Source organism: Mercurialis annua, linkage group LG7 (genome assembly GCF_937616625.2).
Source record: "Mercurialis annua linkage group LG7, ddMerAnnu1.2, whole genome shotgun sequence".
In the NCBI taxonomy this organism is placed as follows: Eukaryota; Viridiplantae; Streptophyta; class Magnoliopsida; order Malpighiales; family Euphorbiaceae; genus Mercurialis; species Mercurialis annua.
Genome location: NC_065576.1, coordinates 41,124,605 through 41,136,155, shown reverse-complemented (window position 1 = coordinate 41,136,155; position 11,551 = coordinate 41,124,605). Strand labels below are relative to the sequence as shown.

Sequence of the window (11,551 nt, the reverse complement as noted above, 5' to 3'; positions counted from 1 at the left end):
AAATCCGAAAAACTAAAAACAATGCCTCATAATTAGAACCCATCCACACCACTTCATGTACCCTGTACAAAAAAAAAATAGCCCCTTGACAATTCTCAAACAATAAAGGTCCCACAATATTACAGTAATAAAAACATGATTAACTTATGGGACATAGTCAATTTTGTTTAGCTGCTAAAATGGCTGATCAGTGGAATGTGATTAGTACATCCTAATCTGATTGAATTCCACAATATTGTTAAGTCGCCATTTTTCAAATTAACATAATTAATTAACAATCATTGAATCAACAATTCGATTTTCAGTTCTTACAAACATTATCCTAAAAGTAAAATTACAATTCACATGCAGTACTTTCATAAAACTGTAGAGATGAGTGCTTTCTTCTGAATAGAAATTGCTGAAACTAAAGTTTTCAAACCTTTTAAAAGAATACATACAATTGAACCTTGAAACTATTATTAAAACAGCCCACAGAAAAAAAAACTACAAACAAAACCACTCATACGTTGCATTCATCAGTACAGCAGATGCCACAACTCGTTGTAGAAAACTAAATTGCTTTGCGTCGCCTGCTCGTCGCGCCACAACTTGTCACAAAAGCCAAAATTTCATAACCGTTTTTTATCATGTTTAAGATGGAAGACACATGCCAAACCTTGACATACGAAGGTGTAAGACATCGAGCTTAATCATCCATGCATATCAGACAGTTCTTACTCTGCTATAAATACCAAACTCTACTTCCACATTTATCACAACCAATTTTAGTATCACTATGGCTAAGCCAACGATCGTGCTCTCACTTTCTCTCTGCTTTCTTGCTCTCTTCCATGGATCGCTAGCTAGCCGTTCATTTCAGATGCGAAATGATCAGTGCCAACTCAATAGGATTAATGCTCTTGAACCTGATAGCCATATTCAGTGCGAAGCTGGAACCATCGAGTCATGGAATCCCAATCGCGACCAGTTCCAATGCGCTGGTGTTGCAGTAAACAGACATACCATTGAACCCAAGGGTCTGTTGTTACCTGCTTACCACAATGCTCCACAACTTGTCTACATTGTCCAAGGTATACTCATTGATTTATGAGAAATTAATCAAAGAAACAAAATTCTTCTAAATTTCTGCTTGATTGATTAGTTTATAAAATGCAGGTAGGGGTATGCTTGGAGTGATGCTTCCTGGATGTGCTGAAACATTCCAAGAATCTCAGCAATCAGCTGGCAGCAGAGGCAGCAGCACTAGCCAACAAGAGCAGCACCAGAAGATTCGTAATATCCGTCGTGGTGATGTCATTGCTTTGCCTGCTGGTGTTTCTCACTGGTGCTATAATGACGGCAATGAACGCCTTGTTGCTGTCAGCGTTTATGACACCGCCAACAGAGACAACCAGCTCGACAATAACCCCCGAGTAACAAACAGCAACCTACAACTCTGTTATATAGTACTGATTAATTAAACTAATTATGTTGGCAAATAATTTGCTAATAAATTGTGTTGCAGAGCTTCTATCTTGCCGGTAATCCAGAAGATGAGTTCCGAGGATTCAGACGCCAGGGTGAACGCGCACAGAGCGAATTTTCCAGACGCCCCACTAGGGAGCGAACACAAGGATCTTGCAATAACATGTTCTGCGGGTTGGACTCCAGTCTCCTAGCTGAAGCTTTCAACATCGATGAGCAATTGGCAAGAAAGCTCCAAAGCGAGAATGACAACAGAGGCAACATCGTGAGGGTGGAAGGCGACCTTGAGGTGACAAGACCCTCCAGGAGTCAGCAAGAGAGAGAGGAGCAAGAAGAGCGTGAGTATGATCGCCGACCAGTACCTTTCAATGGCATCGAGGAGACATTCTGCACCATGAGATTGAAGGAGAACATTGCTGATCCTTCACGCGCCGATGTGTTTGTCCCTGAAGTTGGCCGCTTAAGCACTGTCAACAGCCATAACCTTCGTATTCTCCATTCCCTCCAACTCAGCGCTTCCCATGTTGTCCTCCGCAATGTAAGTTAATTAATTTTCCATATCCTGCATCAGAACTAATTAACAAGCAGTAATTAACCGATGGTAGTGTTGACAGAATGCTATTAGACTGCCACATTGGCACATGAATGCACACAGCGTTATCTACGCCATCAGGGGCCAAGCCAGAATTCAGATAGTTAACGAAAACGGAAACAGCGTCTTCGACGGCAGCGTAAAAGAAGGACAGGTGTTGACGGTGCCGCAGAACTTCATGGTGGTGAAAAGATCAGAGAGCGAAAGATTTGAATATGTGGCCTTCAAGACCAACGATGACGCCATGACATCTGATGCTGCTGGCCGCACCTCAGCCCTCCGAGCCATGCCTCAGGATGTGCTAGCCAACGCATTCGGAGTCTCAATCGACGAAGCAAGAAGGATCAAATTTAACAGGCAGGAGACTACTTTTGGTCGATCAAGGTCTCAGTCTGGAAGGAGAATTGCTTAATTTAATTCAAGGAAATGTAATTAAGAGGGGCTTGCACATATAGCCTTTTTGTTATGAATGTGCAGAGGTTTAGAAAAATAAAAGAGACACTAGATGGTCTCTGAAGTTTGTCTTGTAAGTAAAGAAACAGCTTCTTCTACTTGCCAATAAATCAATAAACATCTTTTCTTTACTCAGTTTTTCATATAACGATGAGTTATATTGATGCCAATTTTGATCATGATCATGGAATAAATTCAAGGCAATAGTTGTGCCATGTAATTCGTGCAACAAACAAATAATATGTATATAACGTTAAGATATTTAATGATAAAAATTAAACAAATATTAATTATTCCATTATCACAAACATCTCATTAGCTTGTTGTATAAATGACGTCATACAACTATTGCCGGTAATAATCACTCATGATCATGATGGTCGGCCTCCTAGTTTCATATTCAAAACACAATGTTTTGTGTTAGATTTAATTTAAAGGACAAATGCACCAAAAATAAGAAAAAGGTAGCATATAAAGTTTAGATCCAAAGTACTAATATTTTTATGACTTTTTAAAAGTAAATTGTTTTATGATTTGAATCAATAAATGATAATTTACTCTCAAAGAATAGTAAAGTTATTTTCAATCTATTATTTCTCCTTTTTGGCGGTTAAGTCTCTTAGTTTATATGGTCAAAAAAAGCTTTATTGTTGAAAATTTAAATTCAATTTACCCCATAAATTTATTTTTATTTTAAAAAAGTTTATAAAATCATAAAAAAGTTTACTGTTATTATTAAACTATAGTATTTAATTACTGTAGTTTGATGCTTGATTTTTAAGGATGTGTTGATGCCCAATGACGATTGTCACACAAAAATCTTCCAATTTAAAATTAATAATTTTTCCAAAAATAACTTGATTGGAACTCAATTGAACATTTTCAAAGTTTGTAATCAATTCATAACTTTAAAAGTTGATTTTTGTTTTTCTAGAAAGTTTAGGGGTAAATTTGTAATTTTCAGTACCTGATTGCAAACTTTTAATAAACTGGAGTCAATTATAATTTTATATATTAAATTGCAAACTTTAAAATATATGGGACAACTTTAAATTGTCTTTTTTAATGACCTAATAATTAATTTTTAATGATAAGAAATTTTGGTTTGAGATTTTGAAAAAGAAAAAAATTGCATTGCATGTACACAATTTGATATATTTTGTTAGCTTTTTAAATTTTGCCAAAACGTCAAAAATAAACCATCTTTATGCGTTTTTCAAATTATACCCTAACCTTCTAAAATCGTCAATTTTATCTAAACTATTATATTTCACTTTCAATTATACCCTAAAATTCTAAATTAACCTCTTTTTCATTCCAAAAAAGTTCAAATAATTCCCCTTCCATCAAAAAAACGACCTTCTTCCCCATCAACTTTCAAAGATTTGCACTGTTAAATCTCAAATTTCAGTTTCTGCATATCAATCGAAAATCTAATAAAGCACAGCTTAAATAAAAACGATTAGGATTAGAATTCTGGACTCACCGCATGGAGAGAGCAATGCTCGTTCGAGCACATACAAATCAACCGCATTATCTTCAGGAAAAGTAGATGTAAAGCTCAGAACAAAATCAATGAGAACCTGCGAACTATATTTCCTAATTAATTGTAACGCCAATATTACAAAGCAACAGCAATCTCAGCCCCTAACAAATAAAATCACTCACCAATTGATTAGTACCATTACCTGTTGGTATGTTAGAAGTGCTCCAATCAAAATTTAACGTGGTTCAGTGTTGTTGATTTGGCAGAGGCAGACATAGATGAGGCTTTCTACATGATTTAAGGATTTAAGTTTCAATTTGCCCCCTCAATTTGTAAACAATGGTCAATTAACGTATAAATTAATTTTGTGGGTAAATTAGTTACGAACTTGATATTTATGGGCTATTAACCCCATTTGGGCTAATTAATTTACAAATTGAGGGGGCAAATTGCCAATTTTAGGAAACAATTAGCTTATAAGCTGAGGGGACAAATTGACAAAATGGAATTAACTGCCCATAATCAACAAATTCGTGACTAATTTGCACACAAAGTTAATTTGCGTGTTAATTGCCCATTGTTTATAAGTTGAAGGGAAAAATTACCATTTAATTCATGACTTAAGTAAATAACAAATTTCATATAGTATGGTGCCAAATACAATAGTATAAGGACTAATTAAAAAGTAAAATAGATTAGGGACAAACTAAACAAAAAATACAAAATACAAAAATCTTACGATGAAGATGAAATTTTTCTAATTTATAGGTTAAAGTACCAATAAAAATAGACTTAACTATCTTTATTATATTTTGACCCATCATTTTTAAATTCTTGCAATTAAACCTAATTTTCAAAAAAATTGAATTGAATTTTTAAATTTGAATTTAAATTTACAAAATTAAATTAAAAAAAATCTTACTAAATACCCAATTAAATCAATTTGGAGACTATATTTATGGCCATCATCATCGGACCACCCGTGCATCCCGTATCAAAAATATAGTACTTACAACTATAATTTGGCTTAATTACTTAAAAACCACCCACCTTGTCACTTTTTTTCATTTATACCATGACCTAGAAAAAATTTCAATTGTACCATATTTTCAATTTTTATGTTTCATTTGTACCCCAAAATTAAAAATTTTGATAATTTAATTAATTTAAGGATGAAAATATTAAAAACAAGATACATAAATGATTAATATTAACGTTTTATCAGAATATAGGTTAAAAATGAAGGACTAATTTAAACTCTTTTTCAAAAAAAAAATAGGTCAATTTAACTCATTAGGGTAGAGATGAAACATAAAAATCGAAAATAGGGTACAATTGAAAATTTTCCTAAGTCATAGTATAAATGAAAAAAAGTTATAAGGTGGGTGGTTTTTAAGTAATTAGACCCTATAATTTTGATGCAGTTTTTTTTAGGCTAATAATCACTCATATCTCTGACTTTGGACCCCCTTATAGCAAATTCTCTAAACTTCATTTTCAGTCAGTATACCTCCTAAATTTTGGGTCAGTTGGTAGTAAATCTTTTTCGTCCATTTGAATTTTACGCCGCCTCACATTGCCGATGTGGCATTTAAAAGATTTAAAAATAATACATACACAATTAGCTCCACATCACCTCACACGTCATTAAAAACTCTAAAATTTTAAAAATCCTAAAATCCTAACTACCCATCCACCTGTCGTCGCCGCCCACTTCGAACACAACCTTTTCGCTAGCCGCAACCTGCTCAGATCGTCGCCTCTCTAATAACTGCCACCCATTCCGACCGCCTAAGGTGAGAACGAATCATTTGTCCTCAGTTAATTTATTTGCTCATCTTCAGTTAAGGCACTACTAGAAAAATGTCGATTAGTGGTGGATTTTAGCGACAGATTTCAAATTTGTAGCTAAAATCATTTTCACCGATGGATTTAGCAAAATTGTGGGAATCATCCTGCCAATTTTAGCGACGGAATTTTCGTCGCTAAAATTGGCGGGATTAATCCCGCCATTTTATTTAACTTTTAGTGACGGATTCAACAATCCATCGCTAAAAGTATTATTTTTATTAAAAAAATTATTATTTATTTAATAAAAAAATTATTATTTATTAAAAAAATTAAAAAAATTTAATTAAAAAATTATTCTTTTTATTCGTTCCTTTTATTTAAAACAATTATTAAAAAATTATTTATTTAAAAAATAATTAGTATGAAAAATAATTATTTTATAATGTGGGAGTAAATTGCGAGAGTAAATATTTATTCCTTTTAGTGATATTTTAATATAATATACATAGATATATAATAAAAATCTGAGTTGGTTAAAATAGAGTTACGCGCGGAGAAATTTCAGAGTTAAAAACCTTTGGATGGGAGCAATAGAAGGCAGGCTGGGTGACCTATTGGGAAGTTAGAAAGTTTGTAAAAATCGTGGCTAGATGACGAAGGGTGGCCTATCACGGATAGGTGGGTGATGGTAGGCGACGGATTAAATAATATTTCCTTTTACTATTTAATTAAAAATATTAAGTTAATTTTTTTATTTAAAAAAAGTAGTTACGGATTTCAATCCGTCGCTAAAATATGTTTTTAATTTTTAAAAATTTTGTCGCTAAATTTCTCATTTCGTCGCTACGAAATTTTGCGACAAGTTTGCGGTCCGTCGCTAATCCGTTGCTAAACGTGTTTGGTAACGGATTTTGGCCTTTTAGAGACGGAAAAATTTGTCACTAAATAGTTGTATTCTAGTAATGAGGACGGATCGCCGAAAATGAATCAAATGGTGATTCATCTTCTCAGAGGACGAACCCATCTAGTTCCTCCTAGCTCTAATGAAGACAGCAGAGGTAACAGAGGCAGGACGAACCCATCTATCTTAGAATTTTTATTTTTAATTTATTTTTTAGTTATGTTTTAAGATTTAGGTTTTTAGGGATATTTTAGGTATTTTAATTTTTTTAAGATTTTTTGATGAGGTGTCAGCTGATGTGGAGCTATGTGTATTTCTAATTTTTATTTTTAAAATGCCACGTCGGCAATGTGAGAAGGCGTCATACTTCAAATGGACGGAAAGAATTTATTGTTCACAGACCCAAATGGAAATGAAATTTAGGGAGTTTGTTGTTAGGAGTCCAAAAGTTAGAGGTCATAGATGATTATTAGCAATTTTATTAAGGATGTGATGATGTCGAACGATGATAGCCATAGAAAAATCGTCCGAATTATAATGAATAATTTTCTAAAAATAGTTCATCTGAACTTAACTGAATATTTTTAAAATATTACAATCAACTAAAAAACTTCAAATTGATTTTTCTCTTTTTAGAAAGTTTAGGAGTTAAATTGCAATTTGATATACTTAAATGAAAACTTTCTTTTAAATCGGAGTCAGTTGATAATTTTATGAATTCAATTGCTAACCGTAAAACATTTGACTTTTCATGGAATCAAAGAATTTATCCTCAACTTATCATCTCGCTTTTTAAAAAATCTATATCCCTTCTCTCTAGCTAAAACCAATAAATTTAGTTTAGAGGGGTAGTTTTTTGGCCTTTTGGCCGGAAAACCACCTCCTCCGTTATCTTTAGGGTAGGGCCAGGTAGTGTCTGGACCCTACCTCAATTAAAAAATTTCATCACACTTTACTGAGTAATCCAAGCTTTTGCCTAGCCCTACTTCATTTAACAAAAACAAGGGCTTAGTACACAAATATCTAAAAAATTGAGTTTGTTTACATTAGTGACTCACAAAATATTTTTATGCAGAAATCTCTCAAAAAAAAAACATTTTTCATAAATACCTCAAATCTTAAAATGAGCTGATCTACTAAAAAAAATAGGACCTTTATACCCCCTTCTTCTCCAGTTTACTAAAAATAAAAAATTGACGTTACCATTCTTACCGATGGTGCTTTCGTCTCCATAGTTGCCGTTAACTTCCCGAGGTTGACCGCCGCTGACAATACTTCAGCCGATGTCATTGTTCCATCGTTGCTCCAAATCTACTGTTCTTCCAATTTCTTGTTACAATATCACAATTTGTTATCAAAAAAAGTTACAAATAGAAAAAGAAGAGTCTTCTTTCTTTCCCCTGTTCTTATTACTTTTTGTCCAAAATCTTTGGCCTTTTAGATCCAAAGAGTCAAAAATTCTCGCCATTTGTGTTAAAAGGTGAAGTGGGTTTTGCTTTAATTGGTGCATGAATTTTTACTGGTTTCTTACTTTCTGTGGTCTCATGGAATTACAACCCAATGGTGCACATGTTCTTGCTTTTTAAAATAATATGTTTTATCTTTTTCTTTATTGTTGAATTAAAATTTGTCTTTTTAATAATTTTATATTTGTGTTCATGATGAAGTGGTTATTTATGCTTTTAATTTTATGGAATTTCTTTTTTGGGTTCTCCAAAAATGTGTAATTCTTAACATCTTGATTGTCTACAAATTGTAAAGTGATTCAATTTCTGGAGTTTAAGTTTGTTAGATCTCTTAATTGTTAAATTTGAATTTGCTTGAAATTATAGCTCCTCTTAACTGAAATTAAGATGTATATCAACTTCTTATTTGCTGAAACTATGCTTTGATGACTAGTTAATTAATCTAAGCATTGTGAGAATGATTTGATAAATAATATCTCAATGTGTAAGACATTTGAATCTTCATTTCAGTATGCTAGTGAATATTTTGCCTTTAATTTGGTTATTTGCAATTCCAATCTGAATAGAATGATATGCATGTGTTCAACTAAATTATACGTGTAATTATGATTAAGCTCAGGCGTGATAAAATGTCAGCATATATCAATTCAAAGAGAAGTTTTGATGTTGAGATTATATGATTGTGGCTTGTGATCATGCTTTTGATTTCTACTTCAGATCCCTCTTTTTTCATTTTTCGCAACCATGTCGCTTCGCGGGAGGGGTTGACTTCTGAAGGGAAGTTGCTGCTAGATTTGAAGAACGACTTTCATGACAAATTCAATCATTAGGAGAATTAGAAGTTCAATTACAATGTTATATTGTTGAATGCATGTTGATTTTGTGTTGATTTGCAGTTAATATTTGATTTACTTTGGCAATGGAAAAGAAAACAATATTGTACGTGAAATATAAAAAAAAAACTAAAATTAAATTGAAATAGTATAAAGATACACTAATATTTGTTTGATCTTAGACTGATGTATAGTTGGTCTTTTGTTGATCTTAAGTTGATTTTATGTTGATTTCAGGTTGATATATAGGTTGATCTTAGGTTGATTTTAGGTTGCTTTTATGTTGATCATTGGTTGATTTTAGGTTGATATTTGGTTGATCTTACTTTTATCTGCAAATAAGCCTAACTTATTAATATAAATTTTAGTTATATAAACACATGATAAACTAATAAATATACATTTAAAATCTAAAATTGACAACAAATCGTTTCATAGTTAAATAAACACATAATAAACGAATAAATATAAGTTTTCATGTTGAGATTACATGATTATGCTTTTGGTTTCTACTTTAAAGAGGTTGAGTATCTGCTAGATTTGAAGAACGGGTTTCGTGAAAAATTCAATTATTTGGAGAATCAAAAGTTCAATTACAATGTTATTTTGTTGAACGTATGTTGATCTTGTGTTGAGTTTCAGATAATATTTGATTTACTTTAGCATTATAAAAGTAAACAATATTGTACGTGAAATAAAACTAAAAAAATTAAAACTAAACTGAGACATAATACAATTAAATTTGATGTATGGTTGATCTCGGGTTAACTTTGGGTTGATCTCGGGTTGATTTTAGGTTGATCTTTGGTTGATTTTAAGTTGATAATTGATTGATCTAACTTTTATCAGCAAATAAGCCTAAGTTACCGAAATAAATTTTAGCTATATAAACGTATGATAAGCTAATAAATATTTATTTAAAATTTAAAGTTGACAACAAATTGTTTTATAGTTAAATAAACACATAATAAATATATATTTGAAATCTAAAATTGACAACGAGTTGATATATAGTCACATAAACACATTATAGACTAATAAATTTAAAGTTGATAATTAGTTAATTTATGATTACTTAAACACATGATAAATTAAGTAAAAAAATTCAATATAATTTATAGTCACTTTTACAATCAGTTTACTATATTTATACTTAAAGTAAAATAAAAATAAAATAAAATAGATAAAATAAAATAAAATAGATAAAATAAATCATTAATTATTATTATTTTGTGAATAAATTATTAATGATAAAAAATGAATAAAAATTGATACTAATAAGTTATAACGAGATTACCGGATATAGATTGTGGTAACAGAGAGATTCTTAGGTAGACTGAGTCCACCACGTCATCCGTGGACTAGCCTATAACATAATGACACGTCATTAAAATGATGGCAATCTTGTAAATTCGTGTATTACTTATTTACACATTTGAATAGTAATATTACAAAATTGCCATTATTTTAATGACGTGTCATTATGTGATAGGTTTAGTCTACGGATGACGTGGTGGACTGAGTCTACCTAAGAATTTCTCTGTGGTAATAATAGTAGTATGCAATTTTCTAGGAGCGATCAAGAGCATGATTCATCAAGACCACAAGAGCCATTATTTGTTGATTTCTTGAATATTATTTCCCATTTTTTTGTTTTTATATCATCTTTTTTCCTTTTTTCTATTAAGCTATATAAGCTGCCTAATGACTGAAAGAAAAATGTCACATTTAATGCCTTCACTATAACATCTTTTTTTTTTTGAATCCTTTTTTCATTGAAAAAAGTAGCCTTTACGCCATCTTCCTCCCATAAACAATAAAATACTTCACCAAAACTCATTAAATTCAAATCAAAACTTCCTTTTTCATGCTCTAACTAGTTTTCAAATTTCAAATTTTGTTTTTATTGTTACAATTTCAAAGATCTAAAAGTTAAATGTTTTTAAAATAATAACGATCTGTCGGAGGTGGGCGGTTGAAATTTGAAATTTTTTTCAGCTCCAACCCAACTCGTTTTTGCCTGAATTTGTGGGGAAGAATAAGAAGCACCTCACTGACATCAATGGGTTCCACCGGATACGCCGTCGTTTAATAATTAGAACAAAATAATAAAGAAGCCAAACTCAAATATCCATTTCATCTATTCTGCATTTGCAGTGGCAGTTTATAATGAAGATGTCAATGTAACTTGCAATTGTAACATTATTAATCAAGAAGACAAAGAAAATTCAGCAACCCTTGCATTAACCAAATAAGAGTAAAATATGTGGACGAGAATGGAGAAGAAGAGCGACGTGAATATTGAAGTATAAGAGATACAGCGTTAGTAGAAAGTTAGGGGTAAAATGGTATTGAAATTATAATGAGGTATTAATGAAAAGTTTTAAAACCAATTGAGAGATTTCTGCATAATTTTTTTTCTTAAGTCGCTAACGTATAAAGAACTCCAACTATAAAATTTAAAACCCTAAACCTCTCTTTTCTCTCAAAGCAAACCCTAGCCGTCTAGAGTTTTTTTGTTGTTTCTTCTCCGGCAGCCGTCAATGGTTTGATTTTGCTGTT

At 31.8% G+C, this 11,551-nt stretch overlaps 1 long non-coding RNA gene across 3 annotated transcripts; it reads right to left on the bottom strand.

Annotated features, from left to right (window-relative positions):
• Window positions 1-249: 249 nt before the first annotated feature.
• On the bottom strand, window positions 250-4,391 carry LOC126656022 (uncharacterized). 3 transcript variants are annotated; one of them, XR_007633139.2, is made up of 3 exons: window positions 4,181-4,391; window positions 3,999-4,102; window positions 250-2,900 (listed from the first exon to the last, which is right to left on the bottom strand). It is a non-coding gene; the product is annotated as an uncharacterized LOC126656022 (long non-coding RNA). The 3 variants fall into 3 exon arrangements; XR_007633143.2 differs by having other exon boundaries at window positions 250-2,451; window positions 4,181-4,383; XR_008789480.1 differs by having other exon boundaries at window positions 250-2,040; window positions 4,181-4,379.
• Window positions 4,392-11,551: the final 7,160 nt, after the last annotated feature.